Source organism: Anomalospiza imberbis, chromosome 3 (genome assembly GCF_031753505.1).
Source record: "Anomalospiza imberbis isolate Cuckoo-Finch-1a 21T00152 chromosome 3, ASM3175350v1, whole genome shotgun sequence".
NCBI lineage: Eukaryota > Metazoa > Chordata > Aves > Passeriformes > Viduidae > Anomalospiza > Anomalospiza imberbis.
The window spans coordinates 40,476,197-40,500,703 of NC_089683.1; positions in this window are offsets into that span (position 1 = coordinate 40,476,197).

Consider the following 24,507-nt stretch of genomic DNA (forward strand, 5'->3'; position numbering starts at 1 on the left):
AAGAACTCTTAGAATGAAATGAAAACCCTATAAAACATTAATATAAATCTTGTAGCTAAAACTCAAAAAGGGAATTAAAGTAAATTTCATAGAATCATGACTATGATCCAAAATATACCATGTAATCTGCCACCCCCAGATCTGCTGCTTTCAAGATGACTTTCAGTATGGGCTATTCAGTTTCACCAACCCTGTTGCAGAGGCATAATTACACCAGGATGGGCAGATTACTGGGGGACTTACTACAACAGTAAAATCGAGCACCTGCAGAAGTGCTCATGGGACAAACTTGAATATTAACTATTGGGGATGTAAATGCCAGTTAAAAGTTTGGTGATTTCCTGCTGAAAAGGCAGGGAATAAAAATAGTCGGTGAGTGTAAATCTCTGAGAATCACAACTTTGGGGTATGGAAATAACAAGATGGTCAGCTCATATTACACCAGGCAATGGCACTATCCCTCAAAACTACCAAAACAGCCTTCTGAATTGGTGCCTTGGAGGTTGTATCCTCCTCTGGAACTGATTTCACTTTCTACTTCCTTATGTCGCTGATTAATAAGCAACTGTGAACAGTGAAATAAAACCATGGTAAAATACTGAAATGAATGGTTAGTCAGATTCATCATAATATGGTTGGTGTTTGCCTTCACATCGCTGTTTGGTTCACAGACTATTGCTGGATTTAAAGAAGCAGCAGCCATCCCATCTGTGTGAACATCACTGTGTGTACACTATTGTCAAAGTGTCAGGGTAAATGGATATGACATTATAGGAAGAAAGGCAATTAATTTCGTATTTTCTTTATTAAACACAGATTTTTCAACAGAGAGTTATCAGTGCTTATGTGGTACAACAAAACAATAAACCCAATCCTGATCCTTCAGAGTCCTGCTAAATGTACAGCTCTTCCACATGAGTAGAAGTCTTCAGATCTTGGTGACATCGAGATACAGCTAGGGACTGTTAGCTGCAGCTGGATCTCGCTGGGGCAGCAGTTCAGAACTAAAAGATAATGAGGTGCTCCTCAGGCAGAAACACGTGCCTCTGCAGATCATAACTACAGCCACTGTCAGGAAAAAATGGTATTCATGCACTGGGTTCTTCACCTCAGGCATGAAACTGTTAACAGCATCGCTACTGGGGCAAAGCATCCACAGTTTAATCCCAGTTTGACTAGTTCTGAGTTGGTTGAATTAATTGTTTATCTCTTTTTACTTTTATACCTGGTAGTCTTTGCTTTCAGGGCTGCACTCCAGGTCTGCAACTCGGTATTCCATGCCAGACCTGAGCACAGTGGAGTCTGCTTTACATTGCTCTGTGGGGAAAAAAAAAAAAAAAAAAAAAAAAAAAAAAAAAAAAAAAAAACTACCAAAAGCCCCCAATAAACCTAAATGATTTGGAGCCTTTACAAAAGTCTCAGAAGTCTTTAAGTTCCTGGTGTTGAGAGAGGTACCTAGAAAAAATTCCAGTAGTCATTAGGGAGATAATCTCCGTTAATTTTAATTCGAATTAGGAATTTAGCATGTTTTTGACAGTCCCACTAGGTAGCTCTCTCCTGATACTGCTTTATAAATACATTCTGCCTTAGATGCTACTTTGAAAATATAGTCCTTTGAAAAAAATATGGTGACTTCAAAAATATATAATCGCTCATGTTTTTGTAATACTGTATGCACATCCAACTATTAAAATAACATGGAAATACACATGGATAGGCAGAACTGTGTAAATAAATCCATACTGAGTTATCAGTTTGCATTTTGGAGAGCAGAAGAATTTTCTCTTGTGACTCTCTCTAAAGTTAATAACCAATCATTATTTCACCATAAGTTATTTTAAATTTGTTTTAAAGAAAACAGTTAAAGCCAGTAATGGGACAAAAGAAATTGCTTATTTCCATGAATAATACCTGCAAATGTTACCTATGGGAAGTATCTTCCCAGTTCTCAGGCAAGGAAGAACATACTAGTCTTATAATTTTCTTGAATTCCATGGTCTGATCATTACATACAATAGCAAAGCTCAAAGCATCCAGGGAGTGGAAGAGACCACTGAATGAATGCATTGCCAAATGTAGCAAATGGAGAAAATCACAGGCTGATTGGAAGTCAGCTAAAGTAAAAGCAATATATTTTTTCATGGGGGAAACAGAGGGTGGTTTGACCTGCAGGGAAGCTGACAACACAAGTACATCTGACTGCAACAGCTTCTTATTGGATGAGGCAATTAGGACGAGAGTGCAGATGCCCAGCTGCTGTGAGATGGGTACCTAGCTCCCCCTCCAGAAACAATTTGCCAAAAGCAGAATTTAGCCCTCCCTTTCACATAACCAGCCTGGGCTCTGCTGGCTTTTATTTGAGGTGGAAGAGTCAGGTGGGAGGGTCCAGAGGAAATGCGCTTTGGTGGTTCCTCCCTAAGTACCATCAGGGGTGTGCTACACCTCCAGCTCCCAGTCACATGCAAGGGGTCTTTTTATGTTTTGTATCCCTGCGTGGACACTACATAATGGGGAGTAGTGTCCAGGTTGGAGATGAGAAGAGTGATATGGTATCAAGCTTCTAAGTAGTGGGGTGATAAAGCCAGCATTACCTACTTAAATTCCATACTGTAGTGATACTTAGGTAACTATCCAGGGAAAGTACCACATTCGATGAAATAGCATAGAAAGGCTTAGATCTAAAAGTAAACTCATATTGTACTCAAATACAAGAGTAAGTCAAAGCATGTGGGCTGCTTTGTGAAGCAGATGGATAAAAATGTGGTTAAGAGAGGAAGATGATTTGGATGTTGGAGAGGGGGCTGGCAGGCTGCCTATGTTAGTGATGCTAAGGAGTGCTGGAACACTTGATAATTTCAGAGCAAGTTAGTTTGCCACAGCTTACAACCTGCTCAGCGCTGGGGAGAGAGCTTGTTCTGTCTTCTCATCAGTATGTGATATGGAATAATCACAGTGGTTACCTAACAGTGATGAAAAGCTGCAACAGCTAAGGGAAGGAGACTGCAAATCTGATTGAATGTGGGCATTTCAGGTTTGGAAATATGTGCTACCTACTAAAATGAGCTATCGACTAATTCTGAAAGAAATGTTATATGGGCTTAATGTTCATCTTCATCCACACTATAATGAGAAGGATTAGACTGGCTTCCATATGTGGAATATTTATTTCAGCAATACGGGAAAATGTATTTCCCTAATATTTTTTCTGTATGCACAAGGCCTTAAATTTTACAGATGTGATTAATGTTTTAATTTGCTGTTCTAGTGGGATACAAGTTTACCATACAATATAAATTACTTACAAAGAAATTTGCTTATATGGAGTTTAATTCATACGCTGTTTAGCCACCATGTGTGGCATAGCATTGCCTTCTCTATGGGACCAAGCAGTAGTGCAATTGATTTGCAAAATAAAAAACAGTCGGGTTGCACAAAGCATTTCTTAACAACCTAAACCAGAGCATTTATGAAGCAAACTTGTGCCATAATTAGTGCTTATTTTAACATGAATTGGTAAACGGGATATTAATTGCAAGTTGTGAATTGGATTCCTGACGCAAATCATTCTGATTATCCAGTATTTAAAAAAAATTGTCTTGTCTATTATAAACAGTTTTGTAGATCTCATTTACACAGAAAAAAAAAAAAAAAAAAAAAAAAAAAAAAAAGACAAATTAACTACATGCCCCAAATAGAGTAAATCAACATAGTTCTTAGGTTAATTGTTTGAGCATCCCTGGAATATAAATCCAACCAATGATTGTGATAATAAATTTAAAATTAAAAAAACCCCCAAACTATCTCAGAATATGTTTTATTTTTATTTACTTTTCAACAACAGCTGAAAATAACACAGCCTCGGAATGCTATCAACTGATACATGCTTTCTGGTCTACCAGTGGTGAAGATAAAGTCTTTCACTGTTCCTGGTGCACCAAAGATATCTGGGCCCTGCAAGACCAGGCAGAGGAACAGCATATGAAGTGACAACAGTGACTTAAAGCCTGTGTCATTCAGACACAGTGGTTTTGATGTACCAAATATTTTACTAGCTCTAATGTGAATAAACTTTCTGTCTGGGGATCTAAAGATTTTTGCAAATGGGTTTGCACCTCCAGAAAGTATTGAGAGCCATATTCTTATTCTCTGGAGAAATATCTCCCAGTAAAGACCCTTGTTCAGAACATTATTTTGTAATCTAATATAATTTTTCTAACCACTTTTTATGTCAAATACATCAGCAATGTTTAGATGCTTTGGGAAATTAAATGGAAAGCTCCTTGGTCTGAAATGTTGCAGGCATTTCCAACCTCCTTTACAAAAATGGAAAGACAAAATATCAGTAGTATTTAGGGCCAAATGCTATTTTCATTGACATCCAAAGAAGCCTTACTACTGATTTCAGCAGACAAAGAGTGTATCATTTTGTTAGGAGTCTTACATCTAAGAGAAAGTCCCTGTAATTTTTCATGGGGAAGACAAGTGGACCAAAATTGAGGTACATTTTCTCGTCAGAGAGAGGTGCTGGTCTGGCAACTGGGCAGTTGGAGACAGCGAACTCTGTTTCACACTTGTAATAATTTTGCAAAGTCCAGAATCTGAGGCAGTAGAGGCTTTCACTTAAATATCAGGAAAGATAGACTTACACTAACTGTCAGAAGCAAAATTTCTGCCTTACTGACCCACAAAGAGTACCACTGCTCTGGTAGACTACTTCACCTTTCTCTCCTTTCAAACAGGGTATAAATACAAGTGTGTTCACCTGTGCTACAGCCAAGGTAATCTGATTTCATCGATTCACCACATGTGCAGCCCTTATGTGCAGAGCAATTAACAAAGCAAATATGGTCATAGAAAATACAAAACAGAAACCCTTTTGTTTCTGTAACGACTTCAGTAGGAAAGTGGAACTTGTTTTCAAGCCTTGTCCTATCTAATGCAATGTAAATATGCTATTCAGCATTTTTGTTCATTTCATTAAGCACTGCTCATTTCAATATAAGCCTTATTAGCTAATTAAACTATTTAATTAGTTATACTTGAGTTGCATTAAATTGCAATCACTTTCATCTGTTTTAATAGAAGATGTATGTTATATGTGTCCACAAATGCTGGCATTTTATTCCAGCTAGCATCCAGTGTAACTGGACAGCTTTCCTGAACATTTCAGCAAGTAATCCTAATTCTTTCTAAATAGCTGCATGCTAATAATCACATTGCAGAAACATCACATGAATAATGACATTAAAGACTAAGTTAATGGTGAGGATATGGGCTAAAATGGACAGGACTTGGGTAAAAATGGATTTTATTTCACACATTTCAGGGTACATTATATATAGGGATATGTGTCTTTATACAGTAAAATTTATCTCTACCTAAACTCTAGCTTTCCTATTCCCTAATACTCTATATTTATTTTTTTACTTGACAAAAAAAAATGGCCTGATGTCATGTGACACAAGGGAATTTGACAAGGGATATAGGATATTTCACCAGTCTGACTTAGTGCAGAATGACTAAAACACTGCCATGGTGTTCACTCCATTTAAGTGCTCTTTGATAATTTCAAAAAGGGCAGAGTAGGCACTCACCACCTCAGAGGTATGCATTGAGATTTCAGTCCAGTTGCATGAATGCAGGCATTAGAGGTCATTGAAGATCCCTAATAGTCATCCACCTGGCATCTAGCTGCCAGGCTTGAGGTCTGGTCTGCTCCATATATTCTGTATATTGCAGGCCAGCTCCATAAGCAGCTTTATAAAGTCCATAATCAAAGCTCATGAAACATTATAACTTTCCCATCATACCATAAATAACTGAGAAAGACTCATAGGTACTCCTGTTTAGGACCAAAGGCAGCAACACAAAAGTGGACCTGATTTAGGTCTTAGCAATTAACAATTGCTGTGTTCATTCTATAACATTGCCGTTACTCATTCCTTTATTAAGGACACTGAGACAAACCTCTGTCAATTAAAGACATAATTATATTCGGCACAACAGACTATTACATATGGAATAAGAGATGTCTGGGACTTATTTCCAGATTATAGTGTCAGAATCTTAAAATCTGTTCAATTGATGAGGGCAGAGGGTTTTAAATAGATGATGGTTAAGATCCCTTCCAACCCAAGCCATCCTATGACTCTCTGGTCAAGTTGACACAATTTTTTGTCAGGCCTTGAGAATCTTGGACTGTACCAATCTCTTTGCTGTGGGTGAGATTGTCTAAACATGCATGAATTTTTGAGTTTTGGTTTATATTTTTTCCAGTACAGAACTCACGGTCAGATGTAAAGCTGCAGAATTTTAGGGTGGTTTTTGTCTTACCATTACTCTTGGATTAGTTTTGTCACTTTGATCATCAGTGATGCCTGGGAAGGTAGAGTGAAACTCATTCAGTTCCCTCCCTCCTCATCATTTCAAGAAGGATAGGTAGGTGAAGGACCATTGACATAGGCAAATGACCTTCTGGGGCATTGCCCAGGGCAAATCAGCCAACCCCACCCAGTACAACTACTTTTATAAAAGAAAAAAAAAAAAAAAAAAAAAAAAAAAAGGGTAATCATTGCAGGCCACTCAGTTCTGAGAGGAATGGAGGGCCCAATTTGCTGACATGACCCTTCCGAAAGGGAAGTCTCCTGCTTCCCTGGGACCAAGGTAAGGGACATTACAAGCAAACTCCCTGATCTGGTACAGCCCTCAGATCATTACCCCCCACTAGTCCTCCAGGCTGGGAGTGATGGAGTTGAAAGAAGAAATCCAAGATAATTAAATAAGATTTCAGGGTACTGGGGTATTTGGCCAAAGGAGTCAGTGCACAGATTGTGCTGTCAATTATTTCCGTACCAGGGATGAATACACCAAGGAATAGGAAAACTACCATGATTAATACATGGCTAAGAGGCTGGTGCTATAGCTGGAAATATGGGGGGTATTGGCCATTAGACAGTTTATAGGGCACAAGGTCTGCTGATGACAAATTTGGTCCACCAGTCTCAGCAAAATAAAAGGATTATGACCCATGAGCTGGCTGGGCTGACTAAGAGGGCTTTAAATTATGTTTGAAGGGGATACAGCCAGGCCCACTAGAGATGAGCCTAGATGTGGCTGGCCTGTGTCCAGGGCACCAATGCAAGCAGCATGGGCAATAAACATGAGGAGTTGGAAGCCACTGTGCAACACAGAAGCTATGATGTGGTCACCATCATGGAAATGTGGTGGAATGACTCTCACGACTGGAATGCTGCAGTGGATGGCTACAAGCTCTTTAGAAGAGATAGGTGGAGCAGGAGAGGCAGTGGGGTGGTTCTTTACACTAGGGATTGTTTTGATTGTATTGAAATCAGTGACAATGATGACAAAGTTGAGTGCCTCTGGGTAAAGATCAGGGGGAATGTCAGCAGGTTGGCTGTCCTGCAATCTATTACCCTTAACAAGAGTGCACAAGGTGCACTCTACAGCAGAGCAGAGGCACTCTAGGAGGTTTCTAGAGTATGTGGAAGATAACTGTCCGATAGCTAGTGACTGATCCTACCAGGGGATGTACCCTGCTAGATCTCTTGTGAACGGAGAAGGACTTGTGGGTGATATTGGATGGTGTCTTGGACAAAGCAATCACAAAATAATAGAGCTTTCAATACTTGGTGAAGTTAGAAGGGGTGCCAGCGGAACTGACACCTTGGACTTCCAGCAAACAGACTTTGGCCCGTTTATGAGATTGATTCACAGAGTCCCTTGGGAGTTAGCCCTGGAGGGCAGAGGAGACCAGGAAGGCTGCACATTATTTAAAAAGGAAATCTTAAAGATAAGGGAACAGGCTGTCCCCATGGGTCACAAGACAAGCCAGCAGCAGAAATGAATGGTCTGGTTAAACAGAAAACTTGGGCTGAAACTCAGGGGAAAAAAGAAGACTGTGTCACCTCTGGAAGGAGGGGCAGGTAGCTTGTGGATACTACAGGGATGTTGTAAGGTTAGGTAGGGAGAAAATCAGAAGGGCCAACCTAGAACTTAATTTGGCAGCTACAGTTAAAGACAACAAAAAATGTTTCTATAAATACATTGGCAACAAAAGGAGACCTAAGAAGCAGTTTCATCCTTTGCTGGATGCAGTGGCTAGCATGGATTCAGGGGATGTGGAAAAGGCTGAGGAACTTAATGCCTTCATTGCCCTAGTCTTTTCTACCAAAACCAGCTGTCCTCAAGATATCCACCTCCCAGACCTGGAAGTTAGTGATGGAGAGCTGAGTGAAGCCCTCATAACACAGGAAAAAATGGTTAGAGACCAGCTATGCCAATTAAACACCCACAACTCCATGGGTCCAGATAGGATACACCCAAGAGAAATGAAGAAGCTGGTGAAAGAGCTTGTTAAGCCACTTTCAATCATTTATCTGCAGTCCTGGTTAACCAGAAAAGTGCCAGCTGTGTCCCCTTTCAAAGATACAGGTAGGACTGCAAATAGCCCAGCTGAATGCTTTGTATCTTTTGTAAGCTTCTAATGCAACAGTTCTTGAGGGTAGCAGGGATTTTTGTTCAGGGATGTGGGGACAATCATCACAACTTCTTCCTGACTGTGCATCTTGTGCATGATATTACCATTAACTGACCCCTCATGTGGAGGTAAGCAGTCTCATATAATCTCTCAGTAGACATGGTGCTCTGAAATCATGTTTTCTGAGTTTTTGTGGGTTTTTTTAGACAGCAAATTAGATATATTTTGGATGAAAGTCTCTTCTTTAGCATCCTATTCCAGAAAGTCAGGAAGAAAAAGCATTATTCATTTGTAGCATTCTGGCTGGTCTAAACACTCTTTCCTTGGTTTGAATTCCAAGTATTTGAAGCACCCTACATGCTTTAAGTGATGCTGTGTAAAAGTAATGCATCTGGATTTCTAGGCTTTACTTTCATAATACTATTTTTTAAAACCAAAATTGTCATGGCTACTCACTGCAAAATACATTTTTTTAAAGACCCCATGTTTTGGCATCATCAACGAGAACCAAGGTTTAGCCAGACAATTAGTGGGAGAACCAAAGTGCTGGAGACCCACACCATTAGCTGTAATCACTCTGATGCTTCAGATTTGGGGACCCAAGAGCTAAATAGTCATTTTCGTCTAAGGATGAAGGTGGAGTTTATTTGCACAATGAATTATTAATTTTCCTTTTAAGCTCAATCCAGTTTGTGTTGCTTGATGTTTGCCTATCATGTGGGCTTGCTTTTTGGTAAAAATGTAGGCAAAATAAGATTGGATTTTCAGAAACCTATGTAACAACTACTCATGTTCTCAGCACCATTTGGGTGGGTAACTTTGGTAACTGTATAGGGCAACCAATGTCTATGGCAAAAGTTACTTCTGAAAATAGAACTTATGAAAATTGGAGATTTTTTGACAGATTTAATTTGTGTGCCAAATCTTTTAAAAAAGAAAATAAAAAATGAGTGTTGTTGCAGTCTTCAATATAGAACTGTAAGTCAATGACATAAAGGGAGATTCATGTTAATTGTGGTATAAATGGTATATTTAGTATGTATTGTCTTACTCTATAAGTTTCAGAATTCAGAATGTCCAAAAGCTTTGGGAAGGTGGTTATATTTTTGGTTTTTTTTTTTTAACAATATTTATTATAAAAAGTATATAGAAATCATGGCACATATTAAGAAATAATAATTTAAAAAAAAAAAAACCACTGGCAGAAATACATGTTAGGGGCTAGCAGACTGTGTACAGCCAGCCAAGAGCAAAATATAATCAGAAGCCTGATGCTGACAACCAGGAGGAGTGAAGGATGTTGAGGTCTTCTCAAAAAATGACAAAAATCTTCTCTGAAAAACCAATTACAAATGAAAAGGTAAAAAGGAACAGTCATTCATCAGCTAATTTCTTTCCTCCAGGGCTCCACAAAAATAACAAATCTATATATCTCACTTCAGTAAATATGCTATAACAAGTATAATTTCTACTACTTCATGACCATGCACTCTCTTTCTGCATTATTTTTGTCTTCATACATCATAGGAGGTATATCAGTCAAGGAACAGGTAGGGATCATCAGAATCCTAAGCATTGTCTTGAAGATCACAATTCATTTTTATCTGGCTAAGTTGCAAATATTCTGACAATTTCTGTCAGTATAGAAGTGACAGAAGTACTGTTGTATAAATGTTACAAGAATTTGAGTATTTTAGAATGTATAAACATTTTCTTTTACAAATAAAATCATCTAAGTTGGAAAAAAAGAGACCTAGGCATTTTCGTATGTATGTATGAAATGCAATCTTAATGTGCAAATTCCATCCTGAGGATTTTAACTATATGAAAATTTTATATAGATCATAATGTATTTCTAGTATTTTATCTCTCTTCTTATCAATTAATTTATAACAGAAAACATTAACAAGTTTTTCTTGGTTTTGCCATAACATACTTGAGTCACCAAACCTAACCCCACTGACTGTGATGAGCAGTTAAAATATAATCTCAGACTTTAACAATGCTTGCTCGTTAAAGAATATGAACTTTTGTGAAAAAGTGTTTATGAGACAGAGATAAAAATGGAAAATCTTTTTGCTATCTCAAACAATTGAAAAAAGAAGTTTTGTGTTTCCTAATTTCTGTAGTTTTTTGCTTTACAAGAAGTCAGAAATTCAGTATATAGAATTACCATCAATATATAACTATGCTAAATATATGGAAGCAAAAAGTGGATAAAGCAGAATAATTATTACTTGCATATGAATTTTTCATGAGGAACAAAAATTATGGAAGTTGCTAGTTTTATAAAATCCATGACTATATCCAAATTTGCTGTGATTTAATCACATTTTCTCCAAAGCTGTTGTTACAAAAATCATGTCCTTAAATATAAGGATTTATGCTATCCAAATAATAATGTTATATCTACAAAAAATAAGAAAACAATCACAACACATACAATTTCACAACAATAATAAAGTCTTTTTCTCATCCTTTCTCCTTGTTCTGTGTTTCTCCTTCCATTATAATGGATACAGAGGCACAGGTTAATATAGTGCTAGAACTTTTGTAAGGCAAGAATAACCAGTAATATAATCAGATGAACAGAAGAAAGTGGGTAGGATGGTGAAAGAAGGGTGCACAGACACTACACTTTGCCTTCAATTGCCTTTAACTCTGTACCAGACCTCTTGTGTATTTCAGCCAGGTCACTGATAGTCTGTGATCTAAACTGAACCAGTGACCTAAGTGTGAAAAGCTGAGGGGGCCACTGCTGGCAATACTTGAACTTGGAAATTCAGACATCAGTATGATGTGGAAGATAATATGGCCTTCTTTAGCACCATGGGGTCAATAGTAGTCTAACCAATGTCTCTATTTTAGAAAGTCATTCAATTTTGAGAGTAGCACTGCTTAAAAGACAAAATTAAGTGCTTCCTTATAGTGATTATATTTTATCTTCTCTAAGAATCAAGGGGCAAATATGTTTAATTAATAGCATTTTTAAGAAAGTGTTTTTCCTCTTCTTTCTAAGTGTATTGGATCCAGAAAGCACAGTTATACCCAAGAGATCACACTGCTTTGATTTATGGGTGCTTTTATACAGCCGGCAATCCTCCCAGTCAGGAGAAACCATTGTGATTTTTATGATCTACAAAATAATGAAACAGAACTGAACAGTACATAGGCAACATGCAAACTGTTATCTTCATGCCTTACTTCCTCCCCCTAGCCCTGATAAGTGCTAGAAAAGGGACTTTTTCTTTTCCCAACAACTATATCCCTGTCAAAGCAATAGCTTCATTAATTAATCACTGTTTTAGGGAAGAGGGGAAATAGCAAAATGTACTGCTTCATGCCCACCAATGAATTTATCACTCCAGCTTTTTGTTTCTTGCATTTGTGTTCCAGTAACCTTTGCTTTTACATATATATATATATATATATATATATATATATATATATACACACACACACATATATATGTAGACCAATAGGGCTGGATATGTCTTTCCTCAAAAATGTTTTCTGGTAGAATCACTGCTCCTGGAGGATTGTGGTAATATTGCACAGAGATTACATAGTTACTTAATCATTTCCCAGGGATAGAAACAGAACCAGGAATACTTAAATGCAAACTTGTCTTGCAGTGCACTTCATACTCTATTATTTTGAATACAACTCCAGAAAATTTATGCAGCATCTGGAGTGTTAAATACTTTGATCTACTCTAGGGAAGGTTAAAAATGAGGAACAATGTGAAAGTCTAAACATGAATATAATAAAGTCTAGTCCTCAATATATAGTGAAATTAATACAATGCAAAACAAACCCAAAATGTTCAGGCAAGGTTGCAGCTGGGATGTGTATGCTTGGGCTTGCAATACTGTGCTCAAGAGCTCTGATTTCAAAGATAAGGATTGGAGTAAGAGCATACTTTATATTACGTACAAGAAGACTAATTATTTTCATAGAAGAAATTATTTAATGCTCAGAACTGGAGAAGAGGAGACTGAGAGGAGACCTCCTTTCACTATACAGCTTCCTCCCAGGTGGAAAAGGAGGGGCAGACATTGATCTCTTCTTTTTTGTGACCAGTGACAGGATATGAGGAAATGGCCTGAAGTTGTGTCAAGGGAGGTTTAGGTAGGATATTAGAAAAATTCTAATTCTTCATCCAGAGGGTGGTTTGGCACTGCAACATGCTCCCCACGGAAGTGGTCACAGCACCAAGCCTGACAGAGTTCAAGAAGCATTTGCACAATACCCTTGGGCACATGGTGTGACGCTTGGGGTGTCCTGTGCAGGCCCGGGAGCTGGACTCCGTGATCTTCATGGGCCCCTTCCAGTTCAGCATATTCTGTGATTCTGTGACTCAGGAGTACTCATATTGCTGCCTACATCTCCTCTTACTAGGCTCAATAGCCCAACCAGCTGAAGGCCAGATCCTGAAGGCCTTCACCCTTTGTGCAGGTCCCTCCAATGTCTCAACACTGAACAAGCTCAGGGTCTCTCAGGAGAACCCAAGAGGGGTGAAACATGCTCTTCAATGGACTATTCTGGGTGCAGGAGCGCTCGAACTTTCTCATGAACTCTTAAAAGTACATCCTGACAATGAGATAAGATTTAGACCGTACTTCTCTCCCGCCCCCCAAGTTTTCCAGAGCACTTTTAGAATTATTTAGGTTGGAAAAGGCATTGAGAATCATCAAGTCCAAGAGTTAACTAACCTTGTGTCATGTCTACACATCTTTCAAATACCTCCAGCGATGATGACTCCACCACTTCTCTGTCCAGCCTGATCCAATGCTTGACAATCCTTTTTGTAGCGAGCGCGGGTCCCCAGGGCGGTTTGGATGGATGAGAGATCTCTGAAATCAGGTCTTAGAAAATGTAGTTTATTAAAAGGGGGAAAGGCCCTGCTTGGAGTTGCCAGGCGCAACTCGTGGCAGGCCCAGGGAGAGAGGGAGAGGGAGAGAGAGGGAGGGTTCCAGGTGAGGGTCCCTGGGGAAGATCCAAGAGAGCGTCCGGTCCCTCGGGCACACCTTATCAGGGGGCTTCAAGGTGGGCTGGAACAGGACTTGGGCCAATGGGGTCACAGATACCTGATACTTCAGGGGAGGGTCACAGGTGTGGGATGAACCATACATTGGGGGTGAGACAGAGCATTCCATTTGACCCTTGGACCTATCTGCAGGTAAAGGGCATTGTTTAATCAGAAGGGGGGATTGCTTTCAACCTGGCTATATTATTGTTTTCTAGTTATTCAGTAGTCAAGATTTGTTATTTCAAATCTAGTTCTCATCTCAAAGTCTGTATTTTCCAAATCTTTTGCCAGGCAATCATATTTATAAGGTTTTCCTATTTCATCTTCCCCAACACTTTTGGTAGAAGAAATATTTCCCAATATCCAGTCTAAACCTCCCTTGATGCAACTTGAGACCATTTCATCTTCTCCTATCACTTGTTACTTGGGAGAAGAGACCAATCCCCACCTCATCTCAACCTCCTTTCAGAATAAGATTCCCCTCTGAGCCTGCTTTTCTCCAGGCTAAAAACTTCAGCTCCCTCAGCTACTTCTCATATCACTTGTTCTCTACACCAATCACCAGCTTCATTGCTCTTTGGACACACATTGATCATATTTAGTCTGCCCCAGCAAAATCTGTCTCTAGAGTGAAAAAGTGAGCTGGCTCCTGCAACCAAACCAGATCAGGAAGGCAGCTCTCGTGTATCCAGCCCTGAAGGCATTTGGGTACAAGGTATCTTAAAGGCCTTTGACTCACTTTTTGAATTGGGGTGGGAGATATGGACAAGTATCTTCAAGCCCTGTTTGCTAGTCATGCACTGTAAGAAAAGTAATTGCCACTACTCAGTCTCTCTTAGGCTGTTGTGAATTGTATTCTCCCACTCTTCATTCAGCAGACCAGAACTGACACAAGCTCTGGGAGACAGTGCTCATGTAGTTTTGCACCAACTGAATCCCTATTATTGCAAGAATGTTTAAGGTTTTATTAATCTTATCCCCCTCAGCACCAGGACACACTGTTTAAAGTTGATTTTTTTTTTCTCCCTTTGAAAACTCTAAGAAGACTTCTCAGCATCTCAGCTGGGTGATTTAAAAAGAAATAGCTTCTTAATATATGGACATTTCTAGTCATTAGAAAGCTTAATATGTGATAAAGTCCAAATGCTAATTTATGTTCTCAAACTGAGAAGATACCAAGAACTTTTGCTCTGCTTCATTAAGGAACAACCATATGAGGATGAGCAGTACTTGCACGACCAGTCCTCAGAAGAAGTCACAGAATCATGCCAATAACAGCTCTTTGTTGCTGATAAGGATGGTTGTTCCCTTCAGAACATCTTTGAATGCTTTACAAGAGCTGGTAGAGCAAGTAGGATAGATGTATGTCCAAGCATTGCTTTGAAAATTAACAAAGTTAAAAAGCTCATGATCCAACCAAGTGTTACAGATAGGTCTTGTGTACATCTAAAGAAAAGAAAAGCTGAAACACAGAGCAGAGTAAAACTGTCTGTGAAATCTACACTGAGAAATATGAATGCATTTGATGTGAGTGTCTGGGACGAATAATCAAAGTTAATTTCAGTGGAATTTTTTATATGGTAGATGATGAGGGATTTTTGATTTTTATTCTTTGCAGGTCACCTCAGAATTAAGGGTGAAGACTTAAGGGTGTCTTTCCTGGTGGAAGCCTTTCCATCACAATTTAATCTTAGACAAAACAAAAATAAGGCCACCTAAGGAAAGGGAGAATTCTTGCTGAATTCTCAATCAGTAAGATGGATTTTGCCTTACACCTAGGCTCTTTATATCTACTATGGCTCAAAGCAGTATTTTTATTCTTTTGAGGCTCCATTTCTTTTGCTGACTTTCAGCCTCAAAATACATATTTGGTTTGATCTCTAACATGCAAAATTTCTTGCCTTCATCAGGTCTGACTTTGAGACACTATTAAGGAAACAGTCCTTCTAGTCAAAGAGGAAAAATGAACTTTCCTAATTACATCGACAGTACTGCATAGATTTAATTTTAAATACTAGCAGTAGTACAGCAACGAAAGTTATCCTACATTTATAACTCGTCTCTGAAGAATTTAAAGGGACAAATCATGAATAGACTTTCTGACTGCAGACAGGCGTGAGGTGAATATGTTTAACGGCTTTCACTATACTATTTATTCAGCTTAGAATTTTTTTTTCTGATGCTTAAATCTGGAAAAGGTCTTCTCCTTTAGCTTTGTATGTGGGGCAAATTATTTTGAAGCTTTTAAGTAGCAAAAGTAAAGATTTAAGCAAGTGTAATGTTCCTTTATAGAACAATCTTAAAAGAAGATTGTTTGAAGTGATAAATCCTATGGAATGCCTTAAGCTTTTCAAGTTAATTTTAACATAAATCTATGCCTACACTGAAGAAACAAGTATCCTCGAATGCAGAGTGGGCCTAGTTATTATCCTATAAACAAAAATGTCTATTTCTGTATAGTACAAAATATATCCTATCAGGGGAATCTTTCTTGAGTGGAAATCCTTTTTATTAATGCTCCTTCCTTTTGCAATTTTGCCCTCTGATCACAAAAAGAGCATAATTTTTCAAACTGTAAACTAGCTGTTATCTAGGAGCTTAGTAGGTGAGAGGATCCTACCTGTGATTAGATTTAAAGATTATATGTATAATAATGTCTATTATTAGAAAAGTATTGTTGATAAGTTAAATGTGTGAGCAGGATTAATAGAATCTTACAATGGTTTGGGACAGAAGAAACCTAAAAGATTATCTAGTTCTAACACTCCCTGCCATAGGCAGAGACACCCTCTACTAGACCAAGCTGCTCAAATTCCTATTCAACCTGATAGTAAACACTTCCAGGGATGGAATATCCACAGATTCTCTGGGCAGCCTCTTCTAGTGCCTAACATAGTGAAGTTCTTCCTTATATCTAATCTAAACCTACCCTCTTTCAGTTTGATTCCATTCCCAGCCTTGTTTTCTCACTGCATGCCCTTGTAAACAGTCCCTCTCCAGCTTTCTTGTGGGATCCCTTCAGCTGCTGGAAAGTTGCAGTCAGGGTACCCCAAAGCCTTCTCTTTTTCAGGCTGACCAGCCCAGGCTGTCTCAGCCTGTCTTCAAAGGAGGGGCTCCAGCCCTGTGATCATCTTTGCGACCCTGCCCTGGACTCTGTCAAGCAGGTCCAAGTCTTTCCTGTGCTGGAGATCCCAAAGCCAGACACAGTTCTGCAGGTGGGGTCTCAGTGGAGTAGAGGAGCAGAATCCTTTCCCTCTCCCTGCTGGCCACACTGCTTAGGTGCATACCAGGATATCATTGGCTTTCTGGGCTGGAAGTGCATGTTTGTAATGCTTCCTCAACTTTAAAACTACAAAGCTATTACATTTGCAATGCACATTACAAAGAAAATAATCATTTTCACATGATTGTCTATATTTTCTAATCTTATTTTAACATGAAGGGAAGTTGCATAGAGCCTTTAATAAGCTATCACTTTTGTTACGATGATCCATATTCATATACTATACATTATTTTTAGAAACACAGGCTTTTTTTTTTTTCTGAAGCATAAAGCTAAAAGCAGAATTTTTTTTAAAACATTTGTTTTCAAGGGGTCTTTTGACACTGAGTTGTTAAACACTTATATGTCAAGTAATGCAAGAGCAATACTTTTCTGTATGCTTCTATTTTGAAAACTATCCTCTCACAAAATTTCGTTGAATTTTCATCTAATTTTTTGAAAACTGGGAAAGCATTCTTGGTGGGGTGGTTTCAGGTAGGACTGGGACATTACATTCATTGTTATATTCCTTCACACCTGTGTTTGTGAAGGGTTAAGCAGGTAATAAAAAAGGGAGGTAGTCCTCTTAAAAAGGTTAAACTTCCCACTCTCAACAACCTGATATGTCTAATGTACGAGGTATCCTCTTTAAAAAGGTTGTTAAACATGAGTTTTGTTTACATATAATGTCATGCAGTTATCAGCATAATCAAAAACTTATTTAATCCTTTTCTAATTCTAAAGTGATTAGCAAGGGCTGAGAAATCACCTTATCTCACTAAAACACAGGTACGAACACAGAGTAAATATTTTGGTAAACAATTATTCTGCCCTTGCATATTCAGCAGTGTGCTAAATTATGCATAATCTTGCATAAGTAATAAGTGAAGGTAGCTTAAATTCAGGGTTTTTTTACCTGACCTATTTCTTTCAGTGCTGTTAGCTTCTTAAATCATGTATGAGCTTTCCGTAAGGCTTCAATGAGTAGTTCTAGTGGAGAGACTTCAGTAATAAATTTCAGGAGAAGACAAGTTTTTTGACAGGCATAATGCAACACATACAGAGTTTGGAACTCACACTCTGGGAATTTAGAGCAATCCTTGCAAAGCAGCTTTTCCCTGTTACATTAATAGAGAAAATGAAGTATGAAAGTCCTCAGGAATTACTGCTAGGTGTAATTTAAATAATTTACCAGAAGACAGTTCAGCACATGCATAGAACAGGGGCATACAGAGTTTGCCATAAGCAGTTTATAAATAAACTATATTCTGCTGAAGTAAGTCAGGCATAAATTATAACTATTCCTTTTGTGGCTATACTCTGTTCCTCATTGTAATAGTTATTTAAAAAAAAAATCTGGGTTATGACCTTCTACTAGAAATCATAGGCTGTGCCTGCCTTGTACCTTGCTTATGAGCATGCTTACATTTAATAGTTTGGCTGCTATGAGATCAAAGTAAAATTACTATTGCTGTGGGAGAAAAAAAAAAAAAAAGAGAAAGTGCATTACATTTCTATAAACAGAATCTAGGTAGAATTTTGTAGTTCAGTGGAAAAAGGAGTGCTCTGTGCCAAAGACCATTAACTAGCATCTGACCATTTCATGAAACACTTATGCATTTTGTTAATGTATCATTCTATTTCTAGCCTCAAGTGCTGGAAGTTAAAATGACAGAACAACTTGAAAGTAGCAATAGAAAATATGAAATTAAGATGCTAGGAGTATGGAGAGGGCAAAGAATGTTTTAAACACTCTTGTAGAACCTGGATGGCTCCTTCTTCTGCGTAGGAGCTGCAAGCCTAATTGTTAGGGTTATTAAGGACTGTTACCATTTACCAAACAGAAATGTTTAAATTTATTTTGTCAGTGTTCAGAAATAAGAATCCAAGGTGAGAGGTCAATGATCCAGACAGGTTCATTGATTTTTGTATGCCAATTAAAAATACATCAAATCTATTTTATTCTGACATCTGTAAGTACTGCATAAAGAAATGGAAAACATAGAGATGATTTAGTGTTGTTTTCCCCTTTTCATACTATAAAAGTTTAGTTATCTCTGATTCCTGTAGAGCACACATTAACACATTCTGTCTCTGTTGTTATTAATTTTACTGTCTTGTTTTTTAACAATATAATTTTCTTAATTTACTCTTAATTAACTCCTCTTGTCCGTTTAATTAAGAGCAAAACATTACAGCCACTGGAGCTCATAAACAGTCATATGTCAGAAAGATGGGCTTGAAGGTTTTTTGTAATTTTGAGAACAGAAACTAACATGATTAACACTCAAAGAAAATTGTAAAAGGCATTTTCCTACAACAAAAATATGTAACTTTCTGTCAGAATTTGGTATTTTTCTGAATGAGATTTACTAACTTGTATTCATGAAGTCATGTATAAAAATAGAAAATATCAGATATTTTTGTTGATTTGTATCTGCTAAAATGATATATTTTAATTGTTTATATAATAATATTAATACATGCCCTATAATACAAGTATATTTTAAACTATTTTTATATGTATATTATCATTTCAGTAATTGCCTTGATGAAATATATATAGCTATTACTAGAGCTACACCATGTATAATGTCTGTATAAATAATTCAAGCTTTCTTAACCTAACATTTGTCAGTGCACCCAAAACTCATGCTAGCATAAGAGTGAACATGGGAAATAGGCTCTTGCTTTTGTTTCTTTACTTCTAATAATATTTATGTAGAGGGTGTAGTGGAATCTGCATGCTGTGTGAAATCCTGGCTGCCCATCTCAGGCTGCCTGGGGAGGTGAAGGGCTGTCTGTACTTCACCTCTCTTTATCCACATCACAGTGGATAATTTTGCAAGTCCTCTTTCTCAATGGCCCTGTTTCTGCAACATTTTAGGGCGGGTTGTGCGTCTTCCCATGAGTAGCACTGAAGTGTGCTCCCATCTAGGTGAGCAAAGCTTTACATGAGAGCAGTCATGTGCCAAACCAGACCTCATCTCTCAGGTACTGCTTGGCACACTGGCCATATTCTTGGGATAAGACATTATTTCAACAGTTCCTTTAATAATTTTCTACTTATTGGTTGCTTGTTGTGACTAAATACGGAGTATGGACAAGGTTTATGGCAAATGTCATTTGGGATGTAAAATTCTTAGTCATATTTTTGATAAATGGAAAAGTATTTTCCCATGTCCAGAACAGATATGCACGTGTGAAAATTCCAAATAATTAGATACTTCCCTTAACTATTCTTTAAATGTGCTGTACATTTAATTTTATTTTCTAAAGAAAAGTTGACTCATTATCATTCTGGTTGAAGCAGTTGTCTTTCCTAGCATAGAGCTTTTTCCATTATTAAACCATTCTGTTAGAAAATTAAGTAATGTTAACAAGAAATTTCTCCTTAATATGCAATAAATATAGGTTGTTGGAATGATAAAAACAGTTTAGTTCAAACAATTTAATTAACATCATTACAAGGATTGCTGAAAATAAAGTGCAAAATAAAATAAAATCACTCTCATGATCCTGACCCTGTGTTGCAAATTAAAAACACAGTTAAGTGTCATAAATTTCAGCAGCTCAATTTGGATTCATTTAACATAATTATGACAAAAGCAAATGTTTTGTCACTTTCTGACTGTTGCCAGGAAAAAATTGTAGTGCATAATTAATGAAAATCCACTCTTTAATTTGTATATATAAAGGCACAGAAAGTTGCCACTGATAGCACAGAAATAATGTAATTTTCAGTGTTAAAGCAATAGAACTGTTTAATCTAAAACAACAAGTTAGAGGAAGGATAATGGAAGGTGTCAGAGGCACAATAAATAAGATTAAAGTGGACAAGAAGTGAAAAGTATTAACTGTATTGAAATTTTCAATTAGAAAGGCAAAGCAAATCCTTTATGAATCCACCTTCTTTTAAACCTTTTTAAATAAATGCTGTTGAATTGCCTGAATGCTAGTGAGTGCAAAATCAATCTATTTCAAAGACATGAATTACGGTTTTATGTAGTAACTCTAGACACTTAAGTAATTTTTAAGAACAAAGGTAGGCTTTGGTAAGATGTTGAACACCTGTGCTTCAACACGCTAGTGAAAATTGGCTGGTCACCTTCCTAAGCAGACCTGAAATATCAGAGTATCAGTGAAAAATGTCAAAATACATGATGTACTGGACACTATGACTCACACTGCTTTCCCAATTTCCTTATATGGATGGTGTTTCTGGGTAATGCATCCTGCCAAACATGAGCACTACAGAAAACCCAACATGAGGTGAATGACTAGATGAAGACAGTTTTCATCAGTTCACTTCTGATATACTTGTAACATGAATTGACAGTGAATTTTCTCAGTAATGAAGCAGGTTTATTCACATGAGCCTTCTAATTATGTCCTTCTTTTACTTGCTTAGGAAATGTGACAATTGTTTTTTCTACCCAAGGACAATTCCATTTGTTCAGACATGAATGCAGACTCAGCAAGCATACGGACAGTGATTTTTAAAGCCATTGTGTAGTTGGAGATGCTAGGGATCCAACCACAATTTGAGTGGTTCTATCTGAGCAAAAAAGACACCTGCTTAGGTGTCTTACTACCAAAACCACAGTCACTCTGCAGTTAGATCTCTTACAATCATATGTGCAGATTAGCTCCAGAGCAGTACAGATGCCAGTAAGTGAGCCTTATACCTTCCCAGTAAAAATTTTAATTTTTTTTCCTTTTTTATAAATTTTTGTTTAATTAATTTAATGGTTTGTAGTTTTGAAAATAGTTGCCAATTGCTATATGAAATATACAGGAGTCCTTAAATAGAGTTATTTAGGGATATCTTTAATATAGCTAATCAATATGCATGCCACACTATTTCCAACTACTGCAAAAGTTGTTCGGACTCCTGTCTTTGTTAGACTTTGTTAGACTCCTTTTTGCCTTCTTTAGTGAATCCTCTGCTGTTTCTCAGATTCCCAGGATCCTAGACAGAAAACATGAAATGCTGCTAAAGTTATTATCCCATACATACTAAGTAATATCCAGAAAACTTTCTCTTCCAGCTGTGAACAACCAATGTGTTAAACAGGTTATTCACAAGACCTGCTTTCCTGTAATAAACCCAAAAAGGGCAGCTGAAATAAACATGCTTTCTAAATACAATACTTAAGTCTAGATGGAATTTCAGAGTAATGTTTCATGCCTCTTGTCAACACATAAGGATAAAATGCTGTGTCAAAGACTCAGCATGGTAGAGAGATGAAAGTAAGAGGCAGTACAGAATTTATCATTTACAGGGGCACTATGAATACATCCATGCTAATAAACTCAGTGTGTAAATGCTGCAGTCCTCCACAAGTTGACTGCTAGCTATGGCCTTTGGAAAGTCCAGCTTCTTCATGGCACCCATAGAGTCCTTGAGAAAGCACTACTTGATGAGTTATTTTCATAGGTTAGACAGCTGTGAGTTTTTTCTCAATAGCAATCCAGAGACTGTTCAATTTACTGGCACAGATTAATAACCTATAGGGCTACTCTCCCCATTTTTATCTTTGAAATGTATTCTGGCATTGAAGGAATCAAATTAAAGTTGTACCTCTGGTCTGTTCCTTCTCCTCACCTCACTCCTGCACCATGAACTTTCCCAGACTGAAAATAAGGATGATGTGCGGAGGAACACGTTCACAACTTTCCTTCACCTCCAGGAGCAGCATTTACCTACCAAACCCCTTCTACCCTTTATCTCCTAGCTGCCATTTTTAATGTACACCCCCTTAAAATCACGAGCAATTAGCTCCATTGTGTGCCATACTCACACTCTCCCGTGTTTTTTCTCTTCCCAGCTGAACCCATATGTGAGTTGAACATTGACATCCACCTTTGACAGACAGATTCCATCATCCCTAAATGGATCCTCAGCATATCTGCTACACTTGCACCATATCACTCGTTTTCAAAAATGAATGTGTACAATTCTTATCCCAAAGAGATCAGATGCATTGCTAATTGTTCTTTTATCTGAGATTAATATACAATTCTTACCTGTTTCATATTTGGTAACTGAGGTATTAAAAAGTCTGGTAAACCCCTTCCCTGATTGCTGCCCATTCTGAATTTTGAAAGCAAAAACAATATTAAGAAATGTGAAAACAAACAGCCTTCAAACCTCAAACTCACTATGTTAAAACCTTTTAAATGTATAGGAAGAAATAAAAGAGAATTTCATAACTTTCTTAGTGCATTTGCTTACCAGAGCCACTTCTACTTCTGTGTAGAAATAGTAGGTAGAATGGGGAATGCTGAACCAACCAAAAGTAAGGATCAATATTTTAATTTACATAGGACATTTACATGGTGGGTGAGATAAATGGCTGGATATTTCCCATTTTCCTCTCACAGGAACCAGCTCCAAGAGGTTGGAGTGTAAGCAATTAGTTTTAGTGTCACAGGTAATCTTAAAAAGGTCTCACAATTTTAACTGTTACCTGTGCAGTCTTTTATCCTCAGCAATTTATCCCAGAATTTTAACTTATTTTGGTTTAGTTGTTCATACATGAAACCACTTTTACATCATGTGATTCTAATCAGTTGTGAATATGGCTGGTTTTGTGAATATATTTTAGTAACTCTTTCAAATATTTCTAACTTAGGAGGAAACGTGGCTTTTTCCAACACCATTTATTCTTCTCACAGCTCCTGTGAAATTGTGTGGGCCTTGCAACGTTTCCTCATCAGGCTTAAAGACCCAGGTGCTGTGTTTTCTCTGTGAGTCTGATTTATGTTCTTGTGAGAGCAATAGAAATAAAAATTTCCTACTAATGATAAAAATCTCTCTTAAAAACCCACCATAGTGACTGGTCTCTGCTACTGATGTATGTCTCTGCATGTAATAAGAACATGGAATGGCATTTGGTTAGAAGGCTTGGCACAAGTTTCTCCAAGGGAAGGGTACCCTAAATATGAACTCCTAAGTCTCAAGTACCATGTCTCCCCATGCACTTTTGATATGACATCTGTGTTTTTTTGAACATCAGTCTTTTTTTTTTTCTTCTGTTGAAGTCCAAAATATGTAGTCATTGCTGGCTGGACTCCCCTTAGATTTTTTCCTCCTTCTGAGTTTGCAAGCCACATTAACCTTCCTGATTTTCCAGAGAAATAGATAGCTCAGTACTAAAGTCCTCTGACTTTATGGATGTAGTTTACATTATTATTAAAAATCATATCTCTGAGTATTTCTAGGTATATAGAAATACGTTACACAATAACGCATCCTTGTGCAACTGCTCTGCCCTCTCCAGCAGACCATGGAGGATCTGTCTGCCCAGCACAGGTTTCAAACATTGCAGTCTGGCATAACTTCAGTGGGAGTGCTGCCCATCCTTCCCTTGCACTACTCTATATCCCTCCTCAGCGTATCAAGAAGGTCTTGCCTGATATTTTTCACCATTTCAGTGTGAGCTTCCTGAAAACCAGGAAGCAGAGACTCCCCTCTCTCCATCAAACTCTCCAGCACAGCTTGCAAGATGCCTGAGACCTGCAAGGTCCTTGGGGAAGAAAGCAGAAGGTGAACTCCTCCCCCAGTTGCCCCCCCAGGAACTAAACAGCTCTCTGCAGACACGCTAAATGTATCCTCATGGCCCTGCTTGCCAGCTGCTGCTGAATTGCTGAGCTATGCAGTGGGACCTGCTTTGGTACAATGAACTGGCTGCAGGAGTCATCTGATTATAA